Source organism: Onychostoma macrolepis, chromosome 22 (genome assembly GCF_012432095.1).
Source record: "Onychostoma macrolepis isolate SWU-2019 chromosome 22, ASM1243209v1, whole genome shotgun sequence".
Classification (NCBI taxonomy): Eukaryota; Metazoa; Chordata; class Actinopteri; order Cypriniformes; family Cyprinidae; genus Onychostoma; species Onychostoma macrolepis.
This window is the reverse complement of record NC_081176.1, coordinates 13,113,449-13,120,154: the sequence shown is the minus strand read 5'-3', so window position 1 is coordinate 13,120,154 and position 6,706 is coordinate 13,113,449. Positions and strand designations below refer to the sequence as shown.

Sequence of the window (6,706 nt, the reverse complement as noted above, 5' to 3'; positions counted from 1 at the left end):
ATCAGATGGTTTCATCGAATGCATACACCTGGCCCAAAGTTAACATCCGGTCTGTATTTGTTTAACAGTCTGGCTAGTGGCGCCAACTACAAACGCGTTTAAAGTTAAGGTGATGAGTAGACTGAAGTTGGGCTCAGGTTGTTATACTGTGGGATACAACCCAGTGTTTCACATACAGTGGTTTATTTGTGGCAGCCCCACAATAGCAAAACTGACCGCCACAAATAGATTTTCCAAAAGGCTTTGACTTTGTTGAATGAACATGAGCACTGCATATTTCAAAATCAAAATGCGGCATGGATGTTTCTATATCCCTATCTCTGAAGGAAACCTGCCTTCAGAAAATTTTCGATGTCATTTTCATTTCATCTTGCCTGTAATTCCTGATAAAGCAGTGTTTGTGGGCGCTGCACTGCTATTTGTGACCCTGGACCTATTGCTATTTGTAGCAATAGCCAAAAATACATTGTATGGGTCAAAATTGAAAATGTTTCTTTCATGCCAAAAATCATTAGGATATTAATTAAAGATCATGTTCCATGAAGATATTTTGTAAATTTCTTACCGTAAATGTATAAAAACTTCTTTTTTGTTTAGTAATATGCATTCCTAAGAACTTCATTTGGACAACTTTAAAGGTGATTTTCTCAATATTTTGATTTTTTTGCATCCTCAGATTCCAGATTTTGAAATAGTTGTATCTCGGCCAAATATTGTCCTATCCTAACAAAGCTTATTTATTCAGCTTTCAGATGATGTATAAATCTCAATTTCGAAAAATTGACACTTAAGACTGGTTTTGTGGTCCAGGGTCACATTTGTACAGCTGTTGAATTTGCATTTTTAATCAGCCCAGCTGATTTACGCAGCAAGCATGTTGTAAATGTGAACCGGTATCAAAGTCAAAGTCTGCTTTGTCAATTCTGTCACATGTACAGCACATACAGAGAATTGAAATTGTGTTACTTTCAGACCCTTGGTGCATACACATAACACTAAACACTAACGGTACAATGTAAAAATACAGTCCCACTTTATATTAGGTGGCCTTAACTACTATGTACTTACATTTAAATTAATCATTTGGTACAATGCACTTATTGTGTACATGCATGTTTTACATTGTACTTATATTTTTTAAAATACCTATATGTAATTACATCTGTAATTAATTTCTGTAATTACGTTACACTGTTGACCCATCACTTACACCTTAACCCACCCTTAAACCTATCCATACCAACAAACCTGTCCCTAACCTACCCGTATTCTACCTCAATAGCAGCAATAGTGTTTTGCAATACAGCACGGACACAATAAGTACATTGTACTTATTTTTTGAGGTAAGTACATAGTAGTTAAGGCCACCTAATATAAAGTGTGACCAAAAATACAAATAAATACAGATTAAAATATTTGAAATGTGCTGGCAAAATGAGTCACAATGAGCAAATTTAAAAAATGAGTTATTTTCACATTCTTCATCAAAAGACCTTCAAAATTATGAATTGTTGGAATCGGATGACAAATGACTGCTCTACACCCGTTTAAAGTCAGCAAAGTCAGTTCTGAGAAAAATCAAGTTGCAGTTTTTTGAAGGTTCCAAAGCAAAATCACCTAGCAACGTTGCGTTATTTCCTCCACTTCCTTTCTTAATATTAATTATAAAAAAATTTTTTTTTAAAGTGTCGTGATGTGGCCAAGTGTGGTAACCCATACTAGGAATTAGTGCTCTGCATTTATTATTAATAATAACCACAATATAGCCAATTTTTTAAAAATTTTGTTTACTATTAAAAATAAGAACAGATGCAAAACAACAACAGTAGAACAAATATAAGAAAGAAATGGGTGTAATGCATTACTTTTTTTTTTTTTCTTTCATTTTTCATCTAAACAAAAGCATTCAAGTAAGAAAAACAATCAAATGTAAAAATCACTTCAGTGTGTTCATTACAAATAAAGTGATTGTTAAAACTACAAAAGCAGTTAAATCAAGTGCAGTGATCTTTTCTTTTATTGTTAGATTAACATTGAGACAGACGGCCACTGCACGGATCCAATATAATGTTACACATCAGATGATTAGTGATGATTTGGAATCAGCTTTTGCTATCTGCAGGGCTACAGTGACCGACAGCAAAGCAGTCTCAGTTGAATGGCCACTGCTGAAACCTGATTGGTTAAAGTTCAGTTGGTCATTTTGTGAAAGAAATAATGTAACTGTGTCTATAAAGGTGTGAACCAAATGGTCCATCCATTATAATAACAAAGGAACAGCATTCCTCAGGAACGTCTTGTAGATTGCAGGATCTCCAGCAGGAAGGTCCTAACAGTATTGTTTCTAGCCCTTTTGTCCTCAGGTATAAAATTGTATCCCACAGACAGAACTTTGGGAAAAGCTAGGATTCATACAAGGGTTAAGATTGTTTGAAGGAAGATATGCTAACATCGCTATTGAAGAACTGCTACACTACAATCATCAATAAATTCTTCTCCCCACAAAAATTTTGGTCAAGCCTACTTAAATGTTAGTATTAGAGAAATCTAGTACATTGGTGAGCTACCCAAAAGACTGCTCAGCAAAAATACAGTAAAGATGGGACATGGGGCAACTTTTTAGGTTAAAAGGAGTTGTATGCACTGGCCAGTCTAGACAGATATTGTCTTCACAAGAAGTAAAAGTGGATGATAAAGTGTCAGTTGCTGTATTTACATCCAGAGATGAGAAATGGGTGGGTGAGGGGATGACACTACAGAGGAAAGAGGGTGAAAGGGAGAGTAGGTTTTGCCTAAAAGTAACTGGTAGAGGAATTGGTGGCACACAGGTAGTAATATGTAGGTTAAATGTAATAAAGAAATGAGCAGAGATGTCTAGAGGTTTTACCAAATGTTGTCTGTGATAAAATTGCATGTGTAAATTAAGTCAGGCTGGTTGCCTGATTTGTTAGTGCTTGTGGGTGGTAAGCCTTTTGAGATCGAATGAACCTAGGAGTGGAAGTCTGCAGTGTAAGGCTTCTCCAGATGGATTTCAAAGTCACCAAAGACTACAAGTGGACTGCCATCCACAGAGAACGAGGACAAAAGCCAGAGGTGCAGCAGAAGATGTGCAGATAGGACACAGTTTAGCAAGATTGCATTGCCGTTTGCGTGTGATGTTAGAGCGTTGTTGAGAGAGAGCTAGAATGTATTGGAAACATACTTTTATATATATATATATATATATATATCTCTGAATTCTTGAAAATAATCTTTTATTGTACTATTGAATAAAATATTAGTTAATTATCAAAGAAAGAAAAAATTGATAGCCATAATATGGACTTGTGTAAATGCTGTGATACTGTGATGCTCAGATACTGTAATTTTCTTCTCATATTGCTGATTTCACCATTAACTCCTGAACAGTTTATGTTGTTGTATATGGTATCATTGTAATCCTTGACCATCAAAACAGGGGTAGACATCACCTTTTCTGTGTTATCATGTTTGGTTCACGAGATATGACACAAAATATATAATTTGGTTATGGGAAAGTAAAATGGTCACCATGGCAACCGCGAGGTGTTTTTGCGATGGTTCCATTTCTGAAAATGTTCAGGGCACTAACCTGTACAACTGTACAAAGTTTCATACTTTTATGAAAAAGTGAACATATCACTTCAAATTTTGCACATCACCTGGACTATAACAAAAGACAAATATGGAAGAATTAAGAAGAGTCGGGAACAGGTATAAAAGATATACTACAAAGTGGTGTGAATGGACAAGGCAGAATAAATATTTGTAATTTCTTCATTAGAACGGGTCTGATGAGGAGAATATGAGGAAATTAACCGGCGTAATGTTGCAGGAAAATAATCCAGAAGGTGGCGGTAATGCAACTCTTTTGGATGCAAGCCGCCGTAAACCTCGAAGAAGAAGAAGAAAGACAAGAAGAAGTCACCGCTAGCGACACCACACAGCAAGAGTCTTCTGAGGTGAGGTAATTCGTATGTTTATACAATTATACAAATACAGCTCGTTAAACCGACATTTACAGGCCATTCTGTGTTTAAGTCTGGTACAGTTCTATTCTAAAAGAAACACTTAGCCTAGCAGGAGGGTTGCCAACCATTCCGAATAAAACGGAATCGTCCCGTTTTTAAGACATAATTTTGTCCCGTATACGCAGGCATACGCCGTATGATCACCCACCATGCGAATAACAAACCCTGAATTGAAAATAATTGATTTTTGGACAAACTATTGTTTGTTTTGCGAACGTTTGCTGAAGGCGTTAAGACCCAGCAGAACCCTGGTCGCTCCCGCATCACAGATGAGTTTTATTATGATTTATTGGTGTCTGTGTTTTGCTAAATGCACAAACCTGTCTCCTACGTTACTACTACACGACTGGTGCAGATTCTTTAAAAAATATATTTTTTTTGGAATTAAATTCTACATTAATAGGCTAAGCAATACACCTAATTGTGTCTAAGAACCAGTCTATACATAGGCCAACTTTCGATTTCAACTTGAAGTGAGAATTTAGGTTTATTTGGGGGTGTGTATATATATATATATATTACAGAACTGCAAGAAAGCAATACAAACAGCATATCATATACAAAACGGAGATTAATCTCAAATATATATATATATATATATATATATATATATATATATATATATATATATATATATATATATATATACTGCAAGAATAAACAAAATATTAAAAATAAATGTGAATCACTCTGATTATTACTCTGGGAGTAATTTGTGCAGCGTGCTGCTATTCATATAATCTCATGACCGCTGACAATCGTGTCAATCAAATAATGTTACACATTAAAATGAAGGATGACATACATAGTAGAAATAAACAGTTTTAAATATTGACGTTTATTGCGAAGTCCAACTAAATTAGTTTAATTTTCTTCACAAAACTGGTGTCTGTTTATTGACATTAATCAGGGCCGGATGTGACGGCATGCGGACTGTGATAAAGGTCTGTTAGCAACACATCTGAACTATTTGAGCTCAACAATGTCAACAATTCAGCAAGTTCATAAAAAACCCAGAGTTAACCTTAGGAGGACAATAAATTAGTATGACAAGTATAGGAGTGTTGCTGTTCATTTTCACTAAAAAGCATTTCAAATGAAGACGTAACAGGTGTGGAGATTATAGAAACGGGCAATTCAGATTTATATAAAATTGCAAGACCACCACCTTTACCGCTGAGTCGAGGTCTATCAGTGTATATATATATCCAGGTGCGAGGCCAAGCTTAGATTGTAACAGACATTTGAGTGATGCTATGTCTCGCAGAGACAAAGACAGTGAAGTTTCCTTTCCAGGATAATATCATGAAGCAACGCTGCTGTCTTATACAGGTGCCTCTCAATAAATTAGAATGTCGTGGAAAAGTTCATTTATTTCAGTAATTCAACTCAAATTGTGAAACTCGTGTATTAAATAAATTCAGTGCACACAGACTGAAGTAGTTTAAGTCTTTGGCTCTTTTAATTGTGATTATTTTGGCTCACATTTAACAAAAACCCACCAATTCACTATCTCAACAAATTAGAATACTTCATACGGCCAATAAAAAAATATATATATTTTTAGTGAATTGTTGGTCTTCTGGAAAGTATGTTCATTTACTGTATATGTACTCAATACTTGGTAGGGGCTTCTTTTGCTTTAATTACTGCCTCAATTCAGCGTGGCATGGAGGTGATCAGTTTGTGGCACTGCTGAGGTGGTATGGAAGCCCAGGTTTCTTTGACAGTGGCCTTCAGCTCATCTGCATTTTTTGGTCTCTTGTTTCTCATTTTCCTCTTGACAATACCTCATAGATTCTCTATGGGGTTCAGGTCTGGTGTGTTTGCTGGCCAGTCAAGCACACCAACACCACGGTCATTTAACCAACTTTTGGTGCTTTTGGCAGTGTGGGCAGGTGCCAAATCCTGCTGGAAAATGAAATCAGCATCTTTAAAAAGCTGGTCAGCAGAAGGAAGCATGAAGTGCTCCAAAATTTCTTGGTAAACAGGTGCAGTGACTCTGGTTTTCAAAAAACACAATGGGCCAACACCATCAGATGACATTGCACCCCAAATCATAATAGACTGTGGAAACTTAACACTGGACTTCAAGCAACTTGGGCTATGAGCTTCTCCACCCTTCCTCCATACTCTAGGACCTTGGTTTCCAAATGAAATACAAAACTTGCTCTCATCTGAAAAGAGGACTTTGGACCACTGGGCAACAGTCCAGTTCTTCTTCTCCTTAGCCCAGGTAAGATGCCTCTGACGTTGTCTGTGGTTCAGGAGTGGCTTAACAAGAGGAATACGACAACTGTAGCCAAATTCCTCGACACGTCTGTGTGTGGTGGCTCTTGATGCCTTGAGCCCAGCCTCAGTCCGTTCCTTGTGAAGTTCACCCAAATTCTTGAATCGATTTTGCTTGACAATCCTCATAAGGCTGCGGTTCTCTCGGTTGGTTGTGCATCTTTTTCTTCCACACTTTTTCCTTCCACTCAACTTACATTTACATTTTACATTTAGTCATTTTGCAGACGCTTTTATCCAAAGCGACTTACAATTTGGGGAACACATGAAGCGATTCATCTTGAAGAGGCAATTCGACAAAGGAAGTGCTTGTAACACCAAGTCTCAGGCATTGTTTAAATAAGTACAAGCTAGCAAGGGAAGGAATA

The 6,706-nt window shown here is 36.6% G+C and overlaps 1 protein-coding gene across 4 annotated transcripts in view; it reads left to right on the top strand.

Annotated features, from left to right (window-relative positions):
- Positions 1-3,441: 3,441 nt before the first annotated feature.
- Positions 3,442-6,706, top strand: part of LOC131530907 (gastrula zinc finger protein XlCGF57.1-like) — a 36,416-nt gene continuing 33,151 nt past the window's right edge. For 2 of the 4 annotated variants that reach the window (XR_009268544.1, XM_058761422.1), the window contains exon 1: positions 3,442-3,985. The gene's annotated coding sequence lies outside the window, so the exon portion shown is untranslated. The remainder of the gene's footprint in view (positions 3,986-6,706) is intronic. The other 2 variants (XM_058761420.1, XM_058761421.1) reach the window with 2 other exon arrangements.